Raw genomic sequence first — 13,102 nt, 5'->3', positions numbered from 1 at the left:
CTGGTAAAAAAGGAAAGGGATAGGAAGGTGGAATTTAACCCATCACATGAATCAGAGGTGAAGAAATAATAAACTTGGTAATCAAAGTGAGGTAAACAGTACCAATACACTGTACCAGTGTAGATTCAATTATCCAACAAGAAGATTCACATAAAGTGAAAATATTGTCCAATCAGAAGAAGGGGGAACCCATACAAAGAAATAAAGTAGTAACTATGGAAGGGCATCTTGGGAGAAAAAGAGAATAGGGTAAATAATAGCATAAAATCAGCCATATGGGCCTGTATAATTGGGAATCAAAATCAGCCACTGGGTGCCAAGAAGCAGGTCCCTCTGCAAAACTGGAATTGTGTCTGTCTATGGACGTGTTAAATACAAGAACTGGCAAAGCCAATAGGTCTTGCCTTTGCTAACTCTATTGGCTTTCCCAATGTTTTTTAGTCTTTTTGCAAATGTCTGAAATTAAAGATAAAAAGATTTATGACACAGCCAATGTTGACTGTGTTATACTGTTTGTTGTTTACATGCAGCTATGCTGCACTGAACCTAGTGCAACTCTATAAGCTATGCTATAATGTCCCAGTAGATCTATAGGCTTGGGGCTGCAAGCACACTCCTTACATTTGTGGCTCCCTATTAGGAACAAGTAAGCATGTATTTCCTAGTTAATCAATGTGAAAGAAAGCAAGTAACTAGGATGTCCTGAACAGTTAACTTTTAGGTCACCTTCATTTTTAAAGACTTTCTGCAACAAACGTGTAAAATATAAAAAAGTCTCTGCAAAAATTCAAAAAATGTATTTTATTCACATGCAGAACTATTTCATCTTAGTAGTAGGAAATCAGGCTAAATCAGTTCAAGATTTTTAAAGAATAGTTTTTAAACATGTATTGCGAAACGTTCATGTTTCCACCCACACTGACAAATTAAATTGACTCACAAAAGAAAAGGAATTATGCTAAATATGTGCTAAATATGAAAAAGTCTCTGCAAAAATAACAAAAATTTATTTCATTCACATGCAGAACTGTTTCATCTTAGTAGTACTAGTATATCAACGAAATTAGTGCGGTCTGCAAGCACCTTCCTCAACTTTGCATGTGGCCCCTCATTGAAAACAGGCAACCATTTATTTACAAGTTAATCAACGTGAAACACAGAAAGTAACAAGAGTGTCTTGCACACTTAACTTTTGGGCCACCTTCATTAGAAAAGACATTTTGCAAAAAACTTGGTAAATATGAAAACGTCTGTGCAAAAATTCCAAAAATGTATTTCATTCACATGCAGAACTGTTTCATCTTAGTAGTACTAGCACATCAGACTAAATCAGTTTTTGAAGTAATAGTTTTCAAGCATGATTGTAGAAACTTTCATGCTTACACCCACCCTGACTATGCCAATAGCAAACTTTATGCCACACTAATGAAACGCAAATGTTTTGTGCAGCTAAAGAAAGTGATACCTTTTGAGATGGCTGTCTAAAATACAATTTGAAAAAGATCACAAGCAGGCTCTATGGAGAAAATGCACTGCATTCCGCTTCCCTCTAAAAGCTCTCACTTTGAAGTTAGCTCAAAGCAAAATAAACACCAGGCTCAATCGAAGACACAGCTTGACATTGGACCTCTGTCTTTGAATGCACAGCAAATGTTATGAAATAAGAACAAGATTTACAGGCCTGTGGAATATACTGTAAACACGTCTGTGGCATGGGAAGGTACAACTTTGAGCTGGGGAGCGTAAAGCAGATAAAGTCAGCAAATGGAAGGCCAGAAAATATGAGTTACAAAACACTAAGGCCCTCATTCTGAGGGTGGAGGGTCACGGAAGCACCGCCAACAGGCTGGCGGTGCTTCCAGGCCCATTCTTACCCCCGCGGTCAGAAAAGGGGAACTGGCGGTTTCCCGCCGGATTTCCACTGGCCCAGAGAATCCTCCATGGCGGCGCTGCTTGCAGCGCCGCCATGGGGATTCCGACCCCCTTCCCGCCAGCCTGTTCCGGGCGGTAAAACCAGCCAGGAACAGGATGGCGGGAACGGGTGTCGTGGGGCCCCTGGGGGCCCCTGCACTGCCCATGCCACTGGCATGGGCAGTGCAGGGGCCCCCTAACAGGGCCCCTGCAGGATTTTCACTGTCTGCCATGCAGACAGTGAAAATCGCGACGGGTGCTACTGCATCCGTCGCACCCCTGCAACTCCGCCGGCTCCATTCGGAGCCGGCTTCATTGTTGCAGGGGCTTTCCCGCTGGGCCAGCGGGCGATCTTTTGGCGGTCGCCCGCCGGCCCAGCGGGAAAGTCGAAATGACCCCCGCGGTCTTTCGGGGGGCGGCGCCCGCCGCCCGCCGTTGTCGGAATGAGGGCCAAAGTCAGTGGCAAGGAATGGGAAGAATGCATTCTCAGGTTAACTTTTTGAAACTCCCCAAGATGTCTTTTCACTCTGTATACAATGACCCCAAACTCTCATCACTGGGACTGTGCTGTATGGCGGCAACTTAAAAAGAGAGGGGGGATTGGCAAAATAGAAACCATTCAATAGAAGTAGCCTGTTAGACATTTGCAAATTGCACAAATCTTGAATTAGTCTCATCAGATGTTATAAGTAGAGTAGGTTTTGTGAAAACAAGTAATGAGAAAGAAATAACAAAGAAGGTATGTCATTTTAGGTTAGTAAAATATTTGAAAACTAAATAAGAACATGAACTGAAGGAAACTTCGAATAATTTCAAAAAAGAAGTAGAACATCCCCAGCAAGCAATCTTTGTTCAGTGCCAACCAGGATTATTAACAATTTAGGGAAGTATGGCTGGGGGAAAAGGTCTAAAAAAGGAGAAAGAAAACAAGGACAAATGATATATTAGAATATTTAACAACAGAGAAAAACAAAATGCACATGAAAAATCAATTCATACAGTCCAATTAAGGGCACAATTAATCTGGGGGAGGTAGTTTCAGAGATATAGATTCAGAGATAATTCCCTCATTACACAGTCTATGAGTGATGAGCTGGAATGCTCATGGACTAAAAGCCTAAAGCATACAGGAAATTTAGAGTGCATCTTAGTGGAGAATTAAGTGATCTCTATGCAAGAAATCTGGCTGTGTGGATAAGAGTTAAAATTCATGAACTTTTTACAAATTACCTCAGAAGCTAAAAAAATGTACATGGGTGTCCCTGGAATGGGGTACTAACTCTTGCTTCTCTAAAGATAGCTAAAGATCTAAAACCACTGCCTACAAAATGTGACCGACTCCAAATTTGTAAAATAGATACTTATCCAAATGCTGCAAACACAAAGGATTTAATTGTGGTAAATGTGGATATCTAAATGGGCAATAAGACAAATAATGAAAACCAGCTGATGTGGTTTTTGGAATGTTTTGAGGAATGTATGCATGTCTACTCAATGGATTTGTTGCTAATAATGGGTGATTTGGATGTCAGAATCAATCTGAAAATTTGGAAGCAGGGTGATAATGGGTTGGTTAAGGAACACAATATACCAGAGGCAATATTCCCAGGTGGAACTTCCTATATGATGGACAAAATGTGGACTAGAGTGATGTACGAAGTGAACTTGAGTGATGCATGATTTAGGTTTAATTTGTTTAAATGGCTGTTTTATGAGCGATGTTTCAGCTTGCCAAACATTTCACATTGGCTCACAGAAATGCCCAATAAATTATATATTTGTTTAACCTGGAATTATTGTGTAATAATCAAATTTATGGTGTTGCCAGTAGAGGGCAATGCTCATCTTACATTGCAAGTCTATTGCAAACTGAAGTTAACAAAAAGGAGGCAAGGGTTGCGATTACATAAATTACACTCCCAAGAAAGGTAAAATATAGACTAGAGCAAAGAGATTTGGAAATGCTTTAAAAATATCAACTAGATTATATAGATGCTGAAGAAGAAATCAAAAGCTGTGGAGGTAATTATTTGGTTATCCAAGATAATGGAAAAAGTAAGTAACTGCATAAAAGTGTAATACAGTAAAATTTGGAAGAGGAGAGTCATGGGCAGGAAATTAAGAGACATTCAGAAGCTGTGGTTTGACTTAGAATGTCAAAAATTTAAATTGAAGAGTCAATAAAGGAATATACAACAGTCTAGGAAGAATGCAATAGATGGGGCTATAGCAGGAAAGTTATGTAATTTACAGCAAAAATATAAGGAAACAAGTAACGAAAAAAGGGCTTTATTTATTAACAACTGCAAAGAAATGTTGAAATTAATCTCCAAAAAAGATGTAAAGAAATTCTGAAAGCTAGTACATCAAGATATGGGAAATATCCTTTCAATTATTATATTGTCCCAAAAGGAGTCAATGTCAGTGTAAATTTAATTGCTTAGTTAATAAAAACCATAATAATGTATGTACAAAACAGTATAAGTAACCATATCCCTCCAGATACAGATATTACAAAGAGTACACATTTACTCTGCCATCAAAATTATTTCTAAAACCCCGGGTATCCTCCGTGACAAACGGGGAGTAAGATTAATTTCAGTGACATCTTTAAGGTTGCTAAAAAACTTAAATGTGAGAAGAGGAGAGAAGTCAAGTGCTTAGTAGTGAAAGTGCGTGGTGCAAGATATTAAAGGTAGTTTACAGGGAGGGGTACCAAGTTGGGTCTGAATGCCAGTGAGTAATATCAAAAGCAGCCCCTTGAACTAAAATATTAAGGGACACATTTGTTCTTTTTGATGCAAAACTGCACTAACGCAGTTTTGCATCAAAATGTTTAGCACGGGTTTGCGCCATTTTTGAGTGCCAGCCGGGCACACTATTTATGGAATGGTGCAAGCCGGTGCAAAGGGTGGGCTAGTGTAAAACAAATGACGTTAGACTGGTAGGGGTGGCAGTACAGGAGAAGGTGGTTTTGCACCAAAAAAATGACGTTAGGCTGCTTAGAGACAAGAACAATGACTCTAACCAGCCTAGCATCATTTTCTGACCCAAAACCATCTATACCCCATGACTCCTGTCTTAGAAAAGACAGAAGTCATGCCCACCACCCAATGGCCAGCACAGGGGACCAGTGTCCCCTGGGCATGGCCATTACACCCTGTGCCCTGGCACCTTAATTTAAAAAAAGAAAATACTAACCTATACTTACCATACTTACCTGGGATGGAGTTCCCCAACCTCCATTGTCCCCCTGGTGGGGGTGGGGGTGTTCCTGTGGCTTAAGGAAAGCACCTGTAGACCCATTCCATGTTATTTACCAATGGAAATCCACAGGTCCCCTAATGCCCAGACGTTAAATAATAGTGCAAACCAAGCTTTGCACCATTATTTAGCCCCTCCTCCCACCTGTACATCATTTTAGCACAGGTGGATAAATATGGGGCTATGGGGATAGCACACGTTTTTTAGATGGGAAAGCCTACCTTGCATCTCATTGATGCAAGGTAGGTTCACGCTCCTAAACAATGGTGCAAACTCCAATATTTTGACTTTAGACATTTCTAACGTCAAAATATAAATATGGAGTTAGTTTTGCACCGAAGTTGCGTGAAAATAAAATGATGCAAATTCGGTGCAAATGGAGTATAAATATGCCCCTTAGTCAGGCTTGGTTTAAGAGGATAGTTTGTCAGTTGGTAAGTGTGGTAGATTCATCCAGACTAACTTGTGAAAGCAACATTCAAAGACGAGAAACTAATGAAAACCTGCAGTCATATCCCCATGTGCCCCTCCTCCCAGGGGATGGGACAATGTGCTTAATTCAGTTTGTGAACGAGGAGCCCCTTGCTGCTCCGAGGTCCCATTTTGGATTTCTGCATGCAGTGGACAGGTAAAAGGTTTTAGGTAAGGAAGGCAATTCAAAAGCGCTCTGTGTAGTGAACAAGCAGTTCCAAGGTCCCATTTTGTGTTTTAACATGCAATGGTTCATTAGTATGATTGTGGACTGTGAGCCATGTCAAACTGAGTGAAGAAGTCCATTATGAGCTTTTGAACAAAGATAACAGTTTGGGGTCAATGGTTCAGTGTTGAAGGTGAGCTCTAAGGCCCATATTTATGAAAATGTTGCACTGCCCTAGCGTAAGAGCAGTGCTAACTTAACTCCATATTTATATTTTGACACTAGACCCATCTAGCATCAAAATATCTGATTTAGCTTCATTTTTTTGAAGCGCCAACCCACCTTGCATCGTTTTGCGACAATGATATGCACGGTAGGTGTCCCCTTCTAAAAAATGACACTAGTCCCCCCGCGCCATACTGAACTCCCGGTGCAAAAATGATGCACACTTAGGAAGAGGACCAAAGATGATGCTAAGGCCGATTAATGTAAAAATGTAATGCCTGGTCAGACCAGGCATTGAAGTGATGTTAGGCCCGTTTCTATGGGAAACACCATGGAGTCCACCATGGTTTCACCATAGTGGGCACATAGATGCCCATTACAACCCCCAGCATCACCACCACTCACACCACAGGGACACTGCAATTGGAGGGAGCCCGTCCGGGGTAAGAAAACGTGCCTGTCTGTTGTGTGCTATTGGAGTCCTCTTATATGGGCCCCCCTGGCTGGCAATGGCTCTGTTGGGGTTGTCCTGGGGAGACTGGTCCCCTGTGGTGGAGATTGGGCTGTGGTAATATCTCCAGTCTATGCTTACACAGGCATCATTTTGTGAGTGCTTGTGCGACTGAAAATTGAAGCTAGGCTGACTAGAGGCAGATATTTTGGACAACTAGGGACATTTTTCCTAACGCCATCCATCATCGGCTAGCTTCTTTTTCTATGCTGCTAACCATTCCTTAGCGCTATTGTGCGTCATTTTTTAAATATAGCACACAGGTGAAGCTAGGGAATGACAGTAGCTCGAGTTACATTTTGTGACAGACAACTGCACTAGCAAAACTGATAGTGATATTAGTGAAGAGTAGTGACAGATTACTAAAATAAAAACATTGCTGTTTAAACAAGTTGTGCTAAATTTAATATACCCAAATGAATGAATACACAGCATATTATTTGGATAAAAGGGCAATGGACACAAGTCTAAGCTAAGCCAAATATTGTTCCCTGGCAAGGAGCTAATTTCGACCCACAACAGCCCCCCATCCTTTTTCATTGCCTTGATGAGTTTGCAAACTTAGGCCAGCAAGGTTAGATCCTGCTGATTCACTGTGGACTGATCTAAGGACCCCATTTGTCAGCACGATTTGGTGCGGCTGGCTGGCCAGAGAATAGCGCAATTACGTGTCTCACCCTGGATCTTCCTGGAACTCTATTTTCCCTAGTGTAGGGATTTTAATTTATTTATATAATTCCGGAAACAGGCAAGACTTGTTCCCTGGAGAATTTAATATATCTTTAGCCATTCCTTCCCATTTTGCTTTTTTGTGTTCTTTATGCAGGTTGAGAATGTTAATTGCGGTTTTAGTGGTGCAGTTGAGCTTGTGTGCACACAAGGACCTTCTTAACACTCTATGTGCTGTACTGCTGATTGAGTTGGTCCTTCCCCTTTGCCCTTGAGTGTTAGTAGGGAGTCCATTAACTCCTTGGCCAATCTGTCCCACTTGTGGTGCATGTCTCCCATGGTGGTATTTGGATCCATGATCACTTTGCCGAGCCACCTAACTACTAAAGAGGGGTCTATCACCCTCCATTTGATCCTCCTGACTCTGACTAGCTTTGTTACTTCGGTGAGCATGGGTGAGCCCACTACCCGACAGCAAGCTGCTGCGGGAGCTCTTAAGTGGACAGTTAGAGTGAAGGGTTTGTAATCACTTTCGGACCTGTTGGGTATCTCAAAGATGACGAAATGACTCGCTAAGGATTCAGACAAAAAGATATAGTTGATTGTTGAAATTCCTTTAAAGGTGAAGGGAAAGAGAGTCTGGAGATGGGGGCCTTAAGTCTTGCTTACTTCTTCTTCAGAAATTAGTTTGAGGGTACTCAGGAAGTCTTTCATTTTTTCATGTTCTTTTGCTTTATGGGCAGAGTTGCTAGCACACCCCAGGTCCCTGATACTAAAGTCCACGACAAGCAGAATTTCACGCGAGGGAAAGACCAAATGGAGGGTCTCTAAGCAATCATAGAGATCTACAATTGCAGACCATTTTACTGCTTTGGGCTCATTGTGATACCAATTTATCAGGAGCAGTTTTTAAAAAAAATGTATGACCGCTCATTTTCCCTGAAATTGTCAGGCCAGAGAATTTTCGGTTAAGGGGTACCATGCCTATCTTGATGGTGTGCTTGACAAAGATTGACAAACTTCCTGATGGCCAGCTGAATACATTTGTGCATTTTGCTGTCTTCAAAATCTCACAGAAGCCATATAGAACTGTGTGGGTAAGTTCCTACGTCTCTGTAGGCAGAAAATGTTGCTTCTGTGCAAGAATATCAGCGTAGATTTACTTGTTGAAATTGACATGAGCCCACCATATTGCATGATGTGATTGTAAACATGGGCTCCCTCAAGAAGTTCAGGGATTGTAATGACCTGGAGAGTATTAGCTAGGAGTAATTCTCTCGGCAGTCAGGGTTAAAGTTGCCCAACTGGCTCCACCCGTTATGGTCATTATTTCTTGTCAACTACCTTGCATTTCTTTAGTTGTAAGCACATGATACTTCTCGGGAACTTGCCGCTTTAGACGCACCTGGAAGTTAGTCATGGGTAGCACCCCATGTCCCTCTCAGGATGCTGTCTCTCAGTCCCTCACTTGGCCATATGGTTCTAGTAGCATCCGAAGTTCCTTTTTCTGAGATTCGTGCAATCTTTGTAGATATTAAATGACCCGAGGTCAGGTTGTTCAGTGTTGGGATGTGTTGGAGCAGGAGTAGGAGAGTACCTCTACTTAGCATGTCATGAGAGCCCTTGGTAGTGCGGTGTGGAATGAATGGCAGGTCATACTGTTGCATGGTGCCTGCATGTATAACTTCTCCTAGTCTGATGGACTGAAGCTCCGATACACTTGGAGGTTGGAAGAGTGGGAGGCCTGAGTTCACTTTGAGTGCGGCTTATGTGGTCAGGTGAGGGCTTGCTTGTGGAACCGTTCTGCCTCCACCCATTGGGAAGTTGGTCTTGGTGACCGCAGGTGTGGGGTGGGCCTGCTAGTTAGTTGGAGCTGTTATGGGTTGTTGTTTAAGCCGCACTGTGTGCTCCTCGGATTTGAGTTGCTGGGTAAGAAGGCATATGCCCCAAAAATATTTTTGGCCGCTGTTTGCACGATTAAGAGTGCCTTTTCTTAGGGGTAACCTGTTAGTTAGCTTGGCACAAGAACAAGAAATGCAGGTACTTGTCTCCACCATTTGTAACCTAGAGGCAGTTGTGGATTTGGGAGCCCTAGGCCCCTGCACATTGGGCACAGTAACTTTGTTTGGTGCGTAGGTTTAACTCATAGGTGCAACGTCTATATGTAACCCCACCAGCCTTGTTTCTGGAAGGGTGCATTTTTCCTTTAATTCTGATGCACTTCTCAGCACACAAGTGGCTTCCAGGGTCTCTGTGTATGCTTTAGATGGCTCTGCGGAATGTGTGGGTGCGATGCCAATTGTGTGGATACAGACCATTGGTGCCTGTGCCGTGCTAGTCCCTTAAGTAACCACTGCGACTTCTTTTGGAGTTTCTGCTGGTGCTACATCTGGAGGAGTTGGGGTGCTCAATGGTTCTTGCAAACAGCTCAGTGTGCATATGTCTCCCTCATATTCCATGCTGGTTTTAGGTACTAAGTTAAATATGGGGACGAGCTTCTTAGCTCTCTTGCCTTTATGCATCTGAGGAATGAGAGCAGCCCCTTTGCTCAAAGATCTCCTGGTTGTAAGCTGCTGTTTTTTTAGACAATTTTTTTTCTGTTTCTCCTTCTAGAAAGGTTAGAACTTTTTAAGGAAGCTGGAAGTCTTAGGGATTTGTGTGGTTGGGCCTGTATGTTCTATTTGATCAGACCTAGGGAGGACCTGTTCAATGTGGTGCAATGGTTCTGGTTGGGCTGTTTGGTAGGAGGAATAGGCCCATTTTCAGTTCCCAGGGGAGTAGATGGCACTGCTATTGGAGGAGGGTTGCAATTAGTGTCAGGTGATTTGGCTGGGTGAGACTTTTCAAAGGCAGTACATTTGTGTTTGTTTCAGGGCAGTAGGCCATAGACATAATGTTATCCACAAGTATTGATAGTAGTTTGGGCAGAGAGCTTAGCTTGTCGATCAATGGGGAGCAAGTGCGGAGTTGGTCCACCCCTGCCTGCCCAATAGAACTTTCCATTGAACTTAGTCTGAGCCCTAGGTCTGCTAAACTCAAGGTGATGTATTGGATGAGGTCTATCTGAAGCTCCATTTTCTGAGATTAACGTAAAAGAACACTAACAATCATATCTTATTTGATGGAGGTCAAAGAGGCTGGGGAGCTGGAAGGCCCAGTGAGGGTAAATAAAGGTGCCCTTGTTTGTATAGGGCTGATGGACCTTCATTTGAACTCGCTTCTGCATACGCCAGTGACGCTTCAATTTCAGCTTCCAGTGTGGTGAGAAAGCAGTCCAATAGATCGGTCAGTTCTGGTCAGATATACTTTCCCTCTTTGAGGGTGACTGAATGAAATTGCCCGCAGTCATACTTTTGTGTACTTGCATAGTTGCTGTTACAATGCACGAGTGCTGTTTACTGGACAGAACGTTTCTTTCTATTTACCATTCCTCTGTAGCTGACGGGTTAGAGAGGTATTTGTCTCCCTCTGTTGCTGGTCTCTCAAGGGCTGTTGTCTGGGTCAAAGACTCCTGGAACCTAGTGGAAGGTTGGGTAGGAGAATCACCTTGCTGCACTGGATCTCCCAATATAGCCCTGGGCATGAGAATGACCTGCAGGATTCTGGACCTACAACTGGCGGTACCGAGGAGCATTCACTGTGTAGAGTTGTTCAAAGCTTGTCCAAATCCCATGGGGCCATTATGGGTGGTGAATGGTAGCAATAGTGAGCAAAACAGTGGTAATAGACAGGGAGTTTAATTCAACTGCAGTTTAAGTCAACTGCGCCTCAGCTGCACAAACGAGCTCTGCTCAAAGAGTTCAATGAGGTTGTCATTACTACTATTACTGGAGCCAGTAGCTACCGCCCAGAAGTGAAGCCAAAGTTTGCTTTTGATGTCCCTGGGGGCCAAGGGTGCTAAAGCTACCCTTGGAGCAGAGCAGTCCCTGCTGTTGTAGAGCAGTATTTGGGGATGCTGGTAAGTGCTAGGGGCTCCTCTTGAATCCTGAAGTAGCCTTGGTGGGCCAGACCTGGCCTGGTGCGGGTAAGCACACTGTAGAGGGCAGGCTGCACCACGGACCTAGCCAGGCTGCCTCTGCCAGCCCCTTACCAGCTCAACCCTAAGGAGGAAGCACTAGCTCCCGCCGACACATGATAGACAGGTACCCATTAAAAGTTTGCTATGGTGAGCACTCTTGCATAAATTAGCATTACGTCTCACTTGGGGCTCTTGTGGACCTCACATGTGTGTGTGGGATTTTGGTTCAACGACACCATAACTATACTTTTTGATTTTGAATGACGTATGATTTATTGATTATTACATAGGTGGACGGAACGTTTTTACCACATAAAAATATGTAAATAAATATGTCTTACATAGGGATTTGACAATGAATTCATGGAGATTTTAAATGTGGAATAAATCGGGTACTAAAAAATATTTCTGTTGTAAGTATGTATGGGTTTACACATGCATGATTTGAGGTGTCATGAGACTGTAGAAAATGGTACTTAAAGAAAGAGCTTTTAAGTTGTATTACTGTGAGGGGAGGGATCTGACCATCTGGTCCTCCCTGATTTTTCGCTTTTTGACCACCTGATTTTTGACCTTTTACTGGGAGAGAGCCTCCTAGTCGGGGCTCCCCCAGAGTAAACTCATGGTAAAATTGATTGCACATGTTTACCGCCGGTGCTGTCTTGCTTAGGAAAGGCTGCTGTGGTGCAGCAGGAGTCTGAGGCCCCAGGCTGGTTACATGTGATCATGTGTAGACACAAGTGTGCACCCATGTGAGGGCTGTGGGGGAGGATTCCTGGCGTGCGCATTACAAGAACTGCACTTAGGTAGCCCAGCGCAGAAGGAACTATGCACAGTGGGTGGTTACTTGGAGTAGGCCTCATGAGATGTACACAGGTGAGGGATAATAAGTGTGCTTACTGTCTTTTTACTGTAGGGACAGTCCAGTAAATGTCAACGTCAGTGTGCTTGCTGTCTTTTCACTGTAGGGACACTCCATTACATGTAACTGGGTAAGAGTGGCCTAGGGCTGAATGAAAAGAATGATGCAGTAGGTTACAAAAGCATAGTTGTACATCTTATGGGTCATCCAGGAATGTCATCTTTCTCTGACTCAGCTCAGGATTAGGGTCAATTACTGCTCTATCTAGCTGCCTGAGAATGGCCTTGCATCAATCAGCCAGCTGTCATCCCCTGCTAGGAAATGGGCGGAGAATGTCAGGGAGGAGGGGCTAAGTTTTAGAGCACATGTGGCTCAGCTCCTGAGCGACGCCAATATGAACTATCCCAGAAGACTGTGCAGGAAGGAGGGGACAGAGGCATGGAAGTGATGTGGCACATCTGGATAGGCCAGAGGTGCAGACCTGCTGGACACTTCCGCCCAACTTCCTTCTGCACAGGGGAGAGCTCTCTCTTTTTGGCTGTGCTTCACTGTTGGATGCTAGGACTTCAGACTGGCATCATGGGCAAATGGAAGGAAGAACCTCACAAGGAAGTCAAGCAGGGGTACATGATTGCGTCCCCTGTGAAGATGCCCTGCCGGCTGTGGGTGGGGCCGATGGCTGAAGATGACACCTGGAGGAGTGCCGTCACAACCCCCCCATGAAGACTTTCAAAAGATGGGCCCCAGGTTCCATCCTGGGTCCCTGTGCTGAAGGTGAAGTTAGGGGCAACGTTGCATCCCGTGGTGAATGTCCTGGGGCACCGAAGATGAATTCGGGGGGCACCATCGCAACCCCTGTAAAGATTGTCCTAGGGCCCCGGAACACATCCCTGGGCCTGTGCTGAACACAAACTAGGGAGCACTGTTGCGCTTCCCATGAAGATTCGGGTGGAGGTTGGGGTCAGGACCCAACCTTCGGCCCATGAGCAGCATGAAGGCTGGGGA

This window comes from Pleurodeles waltl, chromosome 4_1 (assembly GCF_031143425.1).
Source record: "Pleurodeles waltl isolate 20211129_DDA chromosome 4_1, aPleWal1.hap1.20221129, whole genome shotgun sequence".
Lineage (NCBI taxonomy): Eukaryota > Metazoa > Chordata > Amphibia > Caudata > Salamandridae > Pleurodeles > Pleurodeles waltl.
Note: the sequence above shows the minus strand (reverse complement) of the source record.